Source organism: Rousettus aegyptiacus, unplaced genomic scaffold, assembly GCF_014176215.1.
Source record: "Rousettus aegyptiacus isolate mRouAeg1 unplaced genomic scaffold, mRouAeg1.p scaffold_m13_p_16, whole genome shotgun sequence".
In the NCBI taxonomy this organism is placed as follows: Eukaryota; Metazoa; Chordata; class Mammalia; order Chiroptera; family Pteropodidae; genus Rousettus; species Rousettus aegyptiacus.
Genome location: NW_023416291.1, coordinates 2,314,966 through 2,328,275, shown reverse-complemented (window position 1 = coordinate 2,328,275; position 13,310 = coordinate 2,314,966). Strand labels below are relative to the sequence as shown.

The window sequence follows — 13,310 nt, the reverse complement described above, 5'->3', positions numbered from 1 at the left end:
TTTCTTTGTCTCTTTGTGTTTCGTTCTCCTTTCTCTCTCTTCTTGTTCTGTGCTTCCCTCTCTCTCCTTTCTGTTTCTCTCGCTCCACTTTCTCTTTTCTCTGTCTTCCTCTTCTTTTTTCCTCTCTCTTCTCTCTCTCATCTTTGTCTGTTTTCCTCTGTTTCTCTCTTGCCACTTTCTCTCCTTCTCTCTTCCTCTCTTCACTCTCTCTTCTTTCTTTTTCTCTCTCCTCTTTGTCTCATTCTCTCTCGTTCTTTTTTCTCTCTGTTTCTGTCTTCCTTGTTCTCTCATTCTCTCTCCTTCTTTCTCTATTTTTTCTCTTTCTCTGTCTTTCCTCTTTCACTCTCTCCTCTCTCTCGTTCTCTCTACTTCTCGCTTCGTATCTCTCCTCTTTGTCTCTTCTGTTTCTCTCTCTCGTTCTCTCTCTCTCGTCTCTCTCCTCTTTGTCTCTCGCTTTCTCTCTCACTCTCTGTCTCTCTCCTTGTTCTCTCTCTCTCCTTCTCTTTACCTACAGCACCCACTCTTCCTAGGTGGTGGCCTCCCATCCAAGGTCCGACCCTGCTTACCTGCTTAGCTTCCGAGATCACATGGGATTGGGCGTGTGCAGGGTGGCGTGACTGTAGACTGTAATATGCCTTAAAAGGGTAAATTGTATGGAATGTGAACTATATGTCAAAACAGCTATTATTCAGTGAGTGTGGCTGTCAAGAAGTGGGACCCGCAGCAAACCTGGCCCAGCAGACCCACCTGAGCAACAGATCCCACGAGGGTTTGCTTCTGCGGCACCAGGTAAGTTCAACGGACGCTTTGAAAAGTTAATGCTCTGTTATCACCTGTAAAAGATTTCGACTCAGTGGAACAGGGAAAATAGACAATCGGAAAAGCAGCATAGTTGCACGGTCTCAACCGTTCCATTTAATCTTCAGAAAATTTGAAACGAACTTTGTAGGTCAATACCAGCCAGAGCTACGTCCCAACTTCCCTGAGTAAACTCTCATAGTGACCCTGGATTATGTTAATGTATGAAGACAATGCAACGAGCCTTTGAAAGCCAGCCCCCCCCCCCCCCCGCACTGAAGGGTCCGGCCCCTCGGAAAGCACCCGCTGGGGCGCAGGAGCGACACGGCCCCGGCCCGCAGCTCAGCGGTGTCGCTTGCGACCAGCAGTGGTGGGGGGCGGGGGCACGGCCCCCCGCCCACGGCGCCCAGCACTCGCCAACGGGGTGCGCGGAGCGGCCGCAGGGGGCCACCCCAAGGTCACGCGCTGCACAGAGGGGCCCGGTCCTCGGCACCCCCCGGGGCCGCCCTCGCGTGCTGGCTTCTGAGGCTCGTTGGCTGAGCCGAGCCGCAGCTCCTGCTGGGGCCCCAGAGTGACCTAGCTGACATCTGCAAGTGTCCGCTGGCGACGCGGCCAGGCCTCACGGGCCTGTGGCGTGACCTCGCTTCCTGCAGGCCGGCGGAGCTAGAAGGCGACCTGGAGAGACTCCCGACAAGCCGCGGTCTGAGGAGAACTGGGTTTCCTGTCGACACCCACTCACCTGCAATTCGGGAGGCGACGCCCCCTCCATGCTGCCCACCTGGCTGTGCTCTGCCGGCAGGACCCGGGACTTCCCTGCTGGGGGGCTGCCTGCGCCCCAGCTCCGGGCGGCCCTGGCTTCCTGGGGTAGGTGACGCTGCCCCCCGGCTCGCTCCCTGTCGGTGCAGAGGCGCCGGCCCCACAGGCGGCCTCTCTTCGCAGTCTGGGGGGCTGTTCTTAGACGCGTGGCCCGGAGCGTCCTCCCGGAGCGATTTCTGTAAGCCCCAGTCTTCACGGCTAAATCTCTTTCCGCTTAAGACACCCAGAGAGATTTCTAGTTGCTGCACCAAGCACCGAGCCACTGCCCAAGAGACGTCATTAATTTCATAGGTGATGCACTTAGTAACCGCCCGGCATGAATTCACAACGATCAGAACCAGAGGTCCAGGTTTTCTCGCGATAATTTCAAACATCTTTTAAAATATGAAGTATTTTTCCCCCCAAAGCTCAGTGAAACAGATGATTGCTTCAATGAAATGTTTTTATCTTTTCTAAGAAAACCAGAAAATTAAAATTCATAAAGGCAGAAAGCTACGTAAGAATGACGACTAAGATGAATTTTATGACTTAATGTATATATAAAACTTGTATTTTCATGCAAATGTCTCACGTGTGGAATTAATTTGAAACTTTTCTAAACATCCTAGTTTTTCTTAGTGGGGGGGGGGGGGGGAGATCTGAATACCTGGACTGATGACTCTGCCAAACATAATTTCATAGTCCTTGGGCAAAATCCTTGAGATTCCACGCAGGTAGATGTGAAAACGATAGGACGCGCTCACATTTCTTCCTAGTTTTGAAAAGGGCAGAGTGCCAGGCAGCTGCCAGCCAGCCTAAGCGGTCAGGGGCTGGCATCGGGGGATGCGGAGGCTCGGCCGAGGTCAGAACCCTGGAGCCTACGCCCGGGGCTCCTTCCCGGGGGCACAGCATCGAGGACGCGGCCAGACGTCACCAGCCCTGTAACCCCTCTCACAAGGGTCCCCCCTGCCGCTGGGAGGGGAGGTAGATTCCCAGGACTTTGGGGATCACCACTGCAATCGGGGGTAACCTTTCCTGATCACACTGATTCCCCCATTGGACCGGCACCCAGCATTACGAGGCAGGAGCCCTTACCACCCCCTTTTCCAGATGAGAAGATTGTGGGGGCGGGGATACCCGGCTGTCCGATGCTGGGGGCGTGGGCTGAATCCCGGCACTGCCCAGCGGGTAGGCGCACGCGGCGTCGGCTCCGGGATCCGCCACGCGGACGAGCCCGAGCCCGGTGGCGGGAGCCGGGAGCTCCAGGTGCCGGCCTGCGAGAGACCGCGCCGCAGGCTGCTCCTCAGGCACCTGACGCTGTCTAGCTTCTTCCTGCCTAGAACGTCTCCACGTGCTGTTTTGGGTGCCAGTGGGGCCCCGGGGAGTAGTACAGGGAAGGACACATAACCCTGGACCTAAACAGGCACGGTGCCCCCCCTCCCCCAGCCATTTCCAGAGCACCACTGCCCAACGCCGACCACGGCCCCCGCTGCAGAAACACCTCTGTCCCCCGGCGACGCAGCCTCAGCCTTGTCTGGCTTGGTCCTGCCACGAGCCCCAGATTCCGAGGGACTCGGGAGGAGTGGAGCTCACCTGTCTGCCCCCTGAAGGGGCCCACCAACCAGCTCCAGACCCTGCTGGCCATGGTCTGGGAGCCCCACACGTAAGCCTGGATCAGACCATAGATTCTGAGACGAACGTATAACGGGTCACGTGTGACGCGCCCACGGTCGACAGTGAAAAGCAGAGTTCCTGTAGGACCAGACAAGCCGAGGAGGCCCACGCTCACCGCCCCTGTTCGACACGGTGCTGGGGGTCCTAGCCAGGGCACGGGGGCAAGAAAAGCCAAAGCATCTAAGTCAGAAAAGGAAGATGTAAAATTACATCTGTGTGCAGATGATGTGATCTTACAGATAGAAAACCCTAAAGATCCCATCAAAAACCTTCATAACAAATGAACGCATTCAGTCAAGGTGTGGGATACAAAATCCACAGACGAAAGTCAGCTCATTTCTGCACGCTAGCGACAAAACATCCGAAAAAAGAAATAAAGTGAATCATCCCATTTGCAATAGCATCAAAAACAACACACTGCTGATGCATTCTGGGGGGGAAATGGTGATGTAGGGCATCCCAGCTTCCACGTCCCCCCACAGAGATAACGATTAGATACCCAGCCAGGAACAAGACAGGAGACGCCCAGCCCTCACTGGGGCCACTTCAGCTACACCACGGCATAGAAGAACCGGACACAAGGCAGCAGGAAGGCAGCTCCGCCTGGCCTGTGGCGAGAGGGAGGCTCCCCGCTAGGGAGTTCCTCTCTCCAGGACGGGGAGCTGGGCGAGCAAGCAGCTCTCCGGCCTTTCCCGGCCAGCCGTGCGAGGGTCCAGCTGTTTCCACCCCACCCGGATCAGCAGGGAGATCCCGCTGGGAGCGAAGAGGCGCAGCGGAGGCTGTTACTACCCCGGAGTGTGCGGCAGGCGTGATGGCCGTGTGCCGAGACCTGCTTTTCATCCAAACTCGGCAGCTTTCCCACTGACAAGGTCACCATCTGGCAGTGTAGACGGTGACAGCCGCCCACAGGTATTTACATTCACTAACGCCAGCTACGGCTCAGGCCTTCCCTGCCCGCCCCCCTCCCACCCCCTTTCTCCCCAACAAGTGTAAGACCCCAGCCTAGGCGCCTCCCCCCACCTCGCCGACATGCCTTGTGATTTAACAGCGAGATCTGTCAGTAACGGACCGTACTTTTTGCCCTTCTAAACATCAAAGACATTGATGTTTAGAGGGTCACATTAAAACAACAACAACAACAACAACATGTTCTTTGCAGGTTACTAAGCAGGTCATCATTGCTTCACGGAGCTACAAAGGGAAAAGACGTCATCTCGCTGCCTCGCCTTTCGACGAGGCGGGAAATAATTTTCTGCTGCTTTTGTCTCCCTGAGCTTCTCTGTCATTTTTTTTTTTTTTTGATCAATAAAATAGAATGACAAAGGCTCACAACTTTCCTGCAGGAGTTTATAGCAGGTGACATTCTAGGAATAACCTCATGCTAGGGAAGTGACCCTTCACCTCGCCAGCCCCAGAGCACACCGGGGCAGGGTCCCCTGCTCCTTTCTAGGTAACTCAGAATTCCGTGAGTAAAAACAAACAAACAACAACAGAAAACAGCTGTCTGCATTAAGTAATAAGTGACATTATTGTAAGGACACAGATATATTCAAAGCACTGGGGCAAAAGTTGAAGAATCAGTCTCAGAAAAATAAATAAACCGACAGGAGCCAGGCAGCTCGGCCCCAGGAGCAGGCCAGAACCAAGGGGCCCCTGCCGGGAGGAGTGACCTCTGGCCGCCTTGCCACCCTGCCCTCTGCTCCCAGTTCCTGTGGGGGGAGGGGCAGAGGGTGGGATCGCCGCCCTCCCCCGCGGATTCCTTGAGCGGCTTGCTCCAGACCGACGCCAGCCGGGCACGGGCAGGATGCTCGTGCCCTGCGGCTGCTGAAACAAGATCAGCACGAACTGGGGGCCTCGCAACACACGAGTCGATTGTCCCACAGGTCCGGAGGCCGGAAGTCCACCAGCAGGTTCACGGGGACGAAATCGAAGTCTAGACGGCCACGGTCCGCCTCCCCTCCCCGGGGCTCCGGAGACGCGGGGGTCCCTGCCACTCCAGGCCCCGGGGCCGCGGCTCTCCCTGGCTTAGGATCACGGCCCTGCCATCTCTGCCTCCCTGGCCCCTCCCCTCCTGGGACGGCATCTCCCTCTGCCTCTTACGAGGACACAGAGATCGAATTTAGGAAAATCCAGGATAATCTGCCATCCTGAGATCCTTCCTTTAGTTCCCCTGGCAAATTTTTTTTTTTTTTTTTTGGCTTAAGGTGAGGTTCACAGGAACCAAGGATTTGGTCCTGGATATGTTGGCAGGGACAGTTTGTTAGCCTACCACAGGTAGGGAAGGAGCCTGGGAGCTGGCATCGACGGCCGAGACCACCCCCAAACTGGAAGCCGTCGAGACGCGCTTCAGAGGTAAATGAGCACACCGTGGCGCATGTTTACCATGGAATATCATCCGGCAGTAAAAAGAAATGAGCTATTAAACCCCAAAAAGACTCAGAAGACACGTAAGTGCAAATTGCTGCGCGAAAGAAACCGGTCTGCAAAGGCCCCGGAGCGTGCGATTCCAGCCTCACAGCAAAGGCAAAGCGCAAACCCGCGGAGACGGGACCAGCATCGGCGGCCGCCAGGGCCTCGGCGGGACGAGGGTGGGCGGGGGACGGAGGGGTTAGGGGAGGCACGGGGGGCTTTTAGGGCAGTAGAACCCCAGCACGAGGCGGCAGTGGCGAGCACGTGACGTTACCTGCCTAACAGAGCTCACCAAACTGCGCGGCACAGAGTGAGCCCGAGTGGAAACTCTGGACTGCACTTAAAATTAATGCACCAATACAGCAGCGGCGGCCATCAACAAGACGGAAAGACGACCGGCCGTCTGGGAGAAGATACTCGCTAATGATGCACCTGACGAGGGGTCACTATCCAAAACATATGAAGAACTTACACAGTTCAACAACAAAAAGAAATAATCCGATTTAAAAAATAGGCAGAATTTCTGAATGGATACTTCTCCAAAGAGGAAACACAGACGGCTAACAGACCTATGAATAGATGCTCAAGGTCGCTGACCGTCAGAGGAAGGCAGCTTAAAGCCACAATGAGACACCGCCTCACGCCTGTAGAATGGCCGTCACCAATAACTCAGAGAACAAGCGTGGGCGAGGATGCGGAGAAAAGGGGGCTCTCGTCCACTGCTGGCGGGACCGCGAACCGGCGCAGCCGCGACGGAAAACGGTCCGGAGGCTTCTCCAGAAATTAAAATGGACATACCTTTTGACCCGGCAATTGCACTGCTGGGTATCTATCCAAAGAAAACCAAACAATAATTCGTAAAGATCTATGCACCCCAATAGTCATGGCAGCACAATTTACAATAGCCGAGGCATGGAAGTAGCCTAAATGCCCAGCAACGGAGACTGGATAAAGAAATTATGGTTCATATGTACAATGGGATATCACTCGGCCATTAAAAAAAATGAAATCCTACCATTTGCAATGGCATGGATGGACCTAGAGGTTACTATGCTGAGTGAAATACGTCAGACAGAGAAAGATAAACCCCATGATTCCACTCATATGTGGACTCTAAGGAACAAAAAGAACAAACTAATCAAAAACAGACTCACAGATACAGAGGACGGTCTGGTGACGGCCAGAGGGGAGGGGGTTGGGGGCGGGAGAGCGGGGTGACGGGGTAAAGAGGTGCGAATGAGCAGCTGATGGACGGCCACGGGGATGGGGCGCGGCACAGGGTCTGCAGCTGGCATTGACACGCTGGTGGGTGGGGGGGAAGGGGGGGCCGTCGGGGGGCCGTTTCGTGGACTGCATAGATGTCTAGCCAATGTATCGTGTACTTGAAACTAATTTAAATAAATTTTAAGCATAATGTTAATATTGCTTTATCGATTGTAGCGCATGCCGCACACCGAAGCAGGTGTGGATAACAGGAGACACAGGCTGGGGGCAGTCCATAGGAACTGCGGACTTCCTGTTCCTTTTTTCTGTTAATCTAAGACTGCTCTGAGAAATAAAATATATATATTTTTAAATATAACGCACACTGAGTAATAATGATAAACAGAGCCTCAAAGTCAAATCATCACAGTAGCCACTGCGGGTCTTTCCCTGACTCTGATGGGCCACTCAACGAATCGGTGAACTTGTTGCTGTATCATCCCATGGCATAAAGATATTATGAATAACTGCAGACCATAAATAAGAGAAACGTACCATAATATGAGAGAGAGAAAATGACTTCAATAGTAAACGAGCCGCCTTTTCCCAGCCCTGAGCTCACCTTTAAACAAACAGTGTGGACAGGTAACGAAATCGATGTGGCCGTCACATTCTCTCCCTTCCCTGGCCTCACCCTTGGAGAGGTGATTACAGACTTGAGTGTAAGACCCGAAGACATAAGACTCCGTGACTTTGGTCCTGAAGATGATGTTTTGGATTTGACACCAAACGTAAAAATAAACATGTGGGACTATGTCAAACCAAAAGCTTCTGCAGAGCAGAAATCATCAACAAAATGCAAAGGCAACCTACTAAATGGGAGAAAATATCTGAAAGTCATATATCTAAAAAGAGATTAATATTCGAAATATATAAGAAACTCATATAACTCAATAGCAAAAAAACAAAACACAAAAAACAAAAAAAAAATAACCAAAAAGCAGTTTGATTAAAAAATGGCCAGAGGATCTTAATACACACTTTTCTAAAGACATACAGTGGACTAAAATGCATGAAAAGATGCTCAACATCAGTAGTCATCAGGGAAAAAATGCAAAAATGCAAATCCAAACCACAATGACACAATGACACATCACCTCACACCTGTCAGAGTGGCTCATGGGTGTCATCAGAAAGACAAGGAGTAACAAGCGTTCGCAGGATGTGGAGAAAAGGGGCCCCTCGTGCATCGCGGGCGGGAATGCGCACCAGTGCAGCCGCCGTGGAAGAGCACAGCGCGTCCTCAAAAAAATTAAAGCTAGAACCACTATGTGATCCAGGTATTCTATTTCTGGGTGTTTATAAAAAAAAAATGAAAATGGTAATTCAAAAAGGTATATGCACCGTGTTCATTGCAGCATTATTTATAGTAGCCGAGACATGAAAACAGCCCAAGTGCCCATCGATGGATAAACAGACAGAGAAAGTGTGGTGTGTATGTGTGTGTGGTGCGTGTGTGTGTGTGTGTGTGGTGTGTGTGGTGCGTGCGTGTGTGTGTGGTGCGTGTGTGTGATGCGTGTGTGTGTGGTGCGTGCATGTGTGTGGTGCGTGCGTGTGTGTGTGGTGTGTGTGTGCACGCGTGTGGTGTGTGTGTGTGTGTTCAGGGAAATATTGTTCGGCCACAGAAAAGGAATGAAATCTTGCCATTCATAACATCACAGATGCCCCTGAGGGTATTACTACACTAAGTGAAACAAGTCAGGCAGAAAAAGAGAAAAACCATATGATCTCGCTTATATGTGGAATCTTACAAAAACAACATCGAGCTCATGGCCACGGGAACAGACGGGTGACGGCCGGGGCGGAGGGCGGGCGTGCTTGGAGTGAGCGAAGGTCGGAAGCCACAAACCTGTAACACAGCGAGTGTGTCACGGGTGTGACATGCAGCACGGCCACAGGGAATTGCACTGCGCGGCGCATCTGAAAGGGGCTGGGGGACTGTACCCCAAAAGCTTCCGTCACGGAAAAAAGTGTGTGTGTTAAATCCGCGCCTAGGGATGGATGTCAGCTGGACTTGCTCTGCATGTTTCTGCAGTACCTACAAACGCGGAGCCATTCCGTCGTACACCTGACCACGGGGCCGGCAGGCTGCCCGTGGGTGTCTAACCGGGATGCTCACCTGGGCGCCCAGCCCTGCGCCACGGAACCAGCCCACCCTGCGCCGCGCCGGGAGGTAGAGATGGTGTGAGAAAAGACGCAGACTCCTGAGGTTAGGATAACGCCGTCCCGCGACAGCCGACTGGATGCATCGAGCTCGCGCTGCCGAGGTTTCGGCAGGCGCTTGTTCTAGGCCTCCAGCGCGCTCACCCCTCTGCGACGAGATTATGCTTCCGTGCCCGTCGGAGCCCTGGCAAGTCACCCGCACCTGTGCCATCTGGATTATACGTCGCCCACCGGAAAACAGCGGCAATCGTCACAGAGTGTTTCTCAAGGGATAACAGTTTCCCCCAAACCCATCCCCAAAGAAAGCTCGCCCCGTCGGCCTTCCCGATACGCGGTGTTCCATGGGCAAGTGGGACCCGGCGCGTCTCCCACACGGTCCAGGCCGGAAGCGAGAGCAAGAGGTGACCCTCGGCCAGGTCCTGCCCACGGCGACTCCAGCTCACACGGCTGTGTCGGATGCTGTCACGCTGGGGAGAGGGGAGATCCCCAATGTCCTCGCCGCAGGAAAGGGGGGGCGGCCGCGTGACAGGGCTCAGGGGGTGGCGGCACCGTGGAGCTCGCCGCTCTGTCCTGTATGTTAAATCCACACCCTGTGCACCTTGCGCACCATGGAATACTTCGGGAAAATAAATATTTAGGGATAAATAAATACTGAGGAATAAGTTGAACCAAAGGGGTCAAAGATCGGCACACTGGAAACCGTTAGACATTGATCAAAGAATCTGAAGAAGGCACAAATAAAAGGAAAGAGCCCACGCTCGTGGACTGGAACGGCTAATGTTGTTAAGACGCCCATATGACCCAAACTATCTATAGACTCGACACAGCCCCTATTACAATTCCGACAGCATTTTCACGGTAATGGAAAAAAAAATGCTAAAATTCGTAAGGAACCCCAGAAGACGCTGAATAGCCAAAGTCGTCCCGGAAAGAACAAAGCTGCGGGCGTCACACCTCTTGGTTTCAAACTATACTACAAAGCTACAGTGATCAAACCAGCATGGTACCGGCACAGAAGCAGGCACGTAGATCAATAAAACAGAGAACCCAGGAATACACCTGCAGATGTGTGGTTAACTGCTGCTTGACAACGGAGCCGGGAGTTCTCAGGGGGAAACGACGGACCAGTGAATAAAGACGATGCATCTTATACATACACCTGTGCACACGCGTGTGTGCATCCATACACGTGACCCGTGATGTTGCTCGGCCATAAAAAAGGAGAAAGTCCCGCCATTTGTGACAACATGGGTGAACCCTGGGGTCCTTCTGTTGAGGGAAATAAAGTCGGAGAAAGACCAAGGCTGTACGACCTCACTTATCTGTGAAACAAGACCAGACAGCCAGATGTGCAGGGGCAGAGACGGGAACGATGAGGGCCGGGGGCCGAGGGCGTGTCGGGGAGAAGGGGGGAGACGTTGGGCTAAGGGCACTAATTTCCAGCTGCACCATGAATGAGTTTCGGGACCTAGGTAACAACAATGTGTTACATTCTTGCAAGTTGCTAAGAGAGCGAATCTTAAATGTTGTCACCACTAAAAAAAAAAAAACGGTGCCTGCGCTAACTGACCTCACTGTGCCGTTTCACAGCGAATACGCTGATTAGCTCGCCGCCTTAGCACCTCGAACTTCCCGGTGCCACACGTCGAGTATATCTCAATGGGTGTACAAAACATGCTAAGCAACTCTCAGATCAGATGGAGAACAGGAATATATCATTGCTGTTGTTTTCAGTAAAAAAAAATGAATACATAAACGAACCGGAGGATGAAAGGGTGCTCGAGAGACGTTTTGGCTCTGACTTCCTTTTATTTTGCGTCTCTTTAAAGCCATGCGCACCAGTGAGTGGGAAAGGACGAGTTTTCCCCTAAAGCGTGAATTACTGTGCCAGCTTTGGCCCTCAGGTTTTCTCGCAGAAGAAGGAAGGAAATTAGTTGTTCCCGTGGTAATTCAGGGAGGTGGGGTTTGGAGAGACTTCGTTTTAGCGCAGTGTCTTTGGAGTCTCAAAAACACTGAACTGTTCATCAGACTTTTATCAAAACTGAGTTTGATAAACTCATGAGGAAAAAAAAAAAAAAGGCGGAGTTAATCAGGGCAGCTCCGTTCTTAGCCCTGGCGGAGAAGAGCCCTGTGTCTGACCTTGGTTCGCTCCTTGAACATTCCCCGAGGCTCTGGGTACACTGAAAGTACAGCGGAACCCTGATCGCCGGATCTTTTAGGAATGAAACTTACCAAACGAAAACTTAAAACTGAGTTCAAGTCAAAATTAACGCATCGTTTCAGCAAAGCTGCGGGAAGGGCCGACCCCCGTGCAGTTCCGGGGCGCCCCGCCCCGCTGCGGGGTCCCCTGCTGGAACCGGACCAAGCTGCCGTTTTGGAATTTTGCCTTCTCTTTGTACACGTTCTTGTCTCAGGTTTAAAAACCGTCGCCTCCCGTTTCGGGGCCTCCTCTATGCGGCCCTGGCGACGCAGGGGAGGCTGACGTCATTCGGACACTGGCCTTCGTTCCCCTTTGCTCCTACGTTCCTGACAAGACAGGCCATGCGGGACGCCCGTGGGCCTGGGTGGGCGTCCGCGGGGCCGGGGGGCCCGCGGGGTGTCAGACCCGCTCCGGGGAGGCGCGGGAGTTACAGTGACTGTCCCTTCCGGGGCCTGCCTTCCCCGCCACACTTGGGCCCCCGTCCTGCTGAGCCTCCCCCAGCCTCCTGCCCACCTGGGCAGGGAGGCAGTGTGGGGGGTGGGGGTGGGAAGGGTTTGGGGGCCCTCCCAGGCCTGGGCTCGGGCGGGGTTACGTGGCTAGGTTGTCTCAGCTGAAAACAAAACAGTATGTCTGGCGTGACGGCCGGGGAACGTGTATAAAGCCTCCGCCACGGTACAGACACTCAGCAGGTGTCGGCCACTGGCAATGCACGTAGTAAAGACACTCGGTCATGGAGCCCACCTCGCCAGCCCCAGAGCGCCGGCTCGCACTGTTTCCCGAAACGATATTTATTCAGTTAGTGTTTATTACAACTTTTCCTGAATCCCTAGAATACAGTATAATCTAGCACAGCTGTCCCCAGCCTTTCTGGCCCCAGGGACCGGTGCTCCCGTGAGCATCTGATGCCTGACGATCAGAGGCGGAGCTGAGGCGGTGATGCTGGCGCTGGGGGGGAGGGGGCGGCAGCTGCAGATACAGATGCAGCTTCGCCCACTGGCCTGCTGCTCACCTCCCGCTGTGCACCCCGGTTCCTGACAGGCCAGGCCCCCACCCCCGCAGTCCACGGCCCCGGGGTTGGGGACCCCAGACTCCAGTGGGTGTTCCCCTCTTGTAATTAAGTCCCGGACAAGGAACTGCAGCTTGGGTTACCTTCGTCATCAACAGAGGCTTGAGCGCTCCCGCTGTCCATGAGCATCGGTCATGTGAATTCAGATGTTGCCGTCCTGAGCTAAACAAGCATGATGAAGTGTCTTCTGGGAAAAAGAACTTCTTTTTCTCTCTTCACAGATTGTAGGGCTGGACGGGATGTTTTAAAAACACGTGTTTTCCCCACTCGACCCGCCGCAGGTGTAGAAATATAACCCCAAGAGGCTGAGTTGCCTTCACCCACAAAACTGGCAGGTGGCATGCGGCTCGCCGGCGGAGACGGGAGACCCAGCACCGGCCCGCACGGGGCTGGACGCGGCCCGTGCCCTGCCTACTGCAGGGCAGTCTTTCTCCGTTTCGCTGCTGGAAGAAAGTCCCAAAACGCGACCTGGAGGTCAAGGTGAAGTCGGCTCCGGCCCGTCTCTGACCGCGACCTTTGTTGGGCGTTCCAGATTCCGCGCAGAAATCCTTCACCTCTTGGAGACGCGGAGATTAACGTCTCTAATTTGTGACACCGAAGGACTCACCGGCGTCTTTTTGCCCCTGGCGGCCTCGATTCTTCTTCTGCCAACGCCGTGGCACGGTAGGCACCAGTGGGCGCCAGAACCTTCTTCGAGCGGCATCAATGGTTACACTTGCTTTGGTTTGATTCGTGAGCTGCCGGTCTACACTGAGCTCACTTTTCCAGCTGCAGATTCTCCAGAGAAAGCATAACTGTTTTGGGGGACAAATGTAGCAGCATAGGCAGGCCCTTTCTGCTGCTCACAAAGGCTATGAGGTACTTTAAGCTCAACATCTAGCATAAGAAATAAAAAATCTCTGTAGTCCACAAAACTGTCAAGGGCAGTGACAGAAACGGGTC

General features: G+C 53.6%; 1 long non-coding RNA gene across 1 annotated transcript; it reads right to left on the bottom strand.

Moving 5' to 3' along the window:
- Positions 1-431: 431 nt before the first annotated feature.
- Positions 432-1,995, bottom strand: LOC107510867. Its single transcript, XR_001596942.2, has 3 exons — positions 1,538-1,995; positions 748-833; positions 432-635 (listed from the first exon to the last, which is right to left on the bottom strand). It is a non-coding gene; the product is annotated as an uncharacterized LOC107510867 (long non-coding RNA).
- Between the last annotated feature and the right edge of the window lie 11,315 nt (positions 1,996-13,310).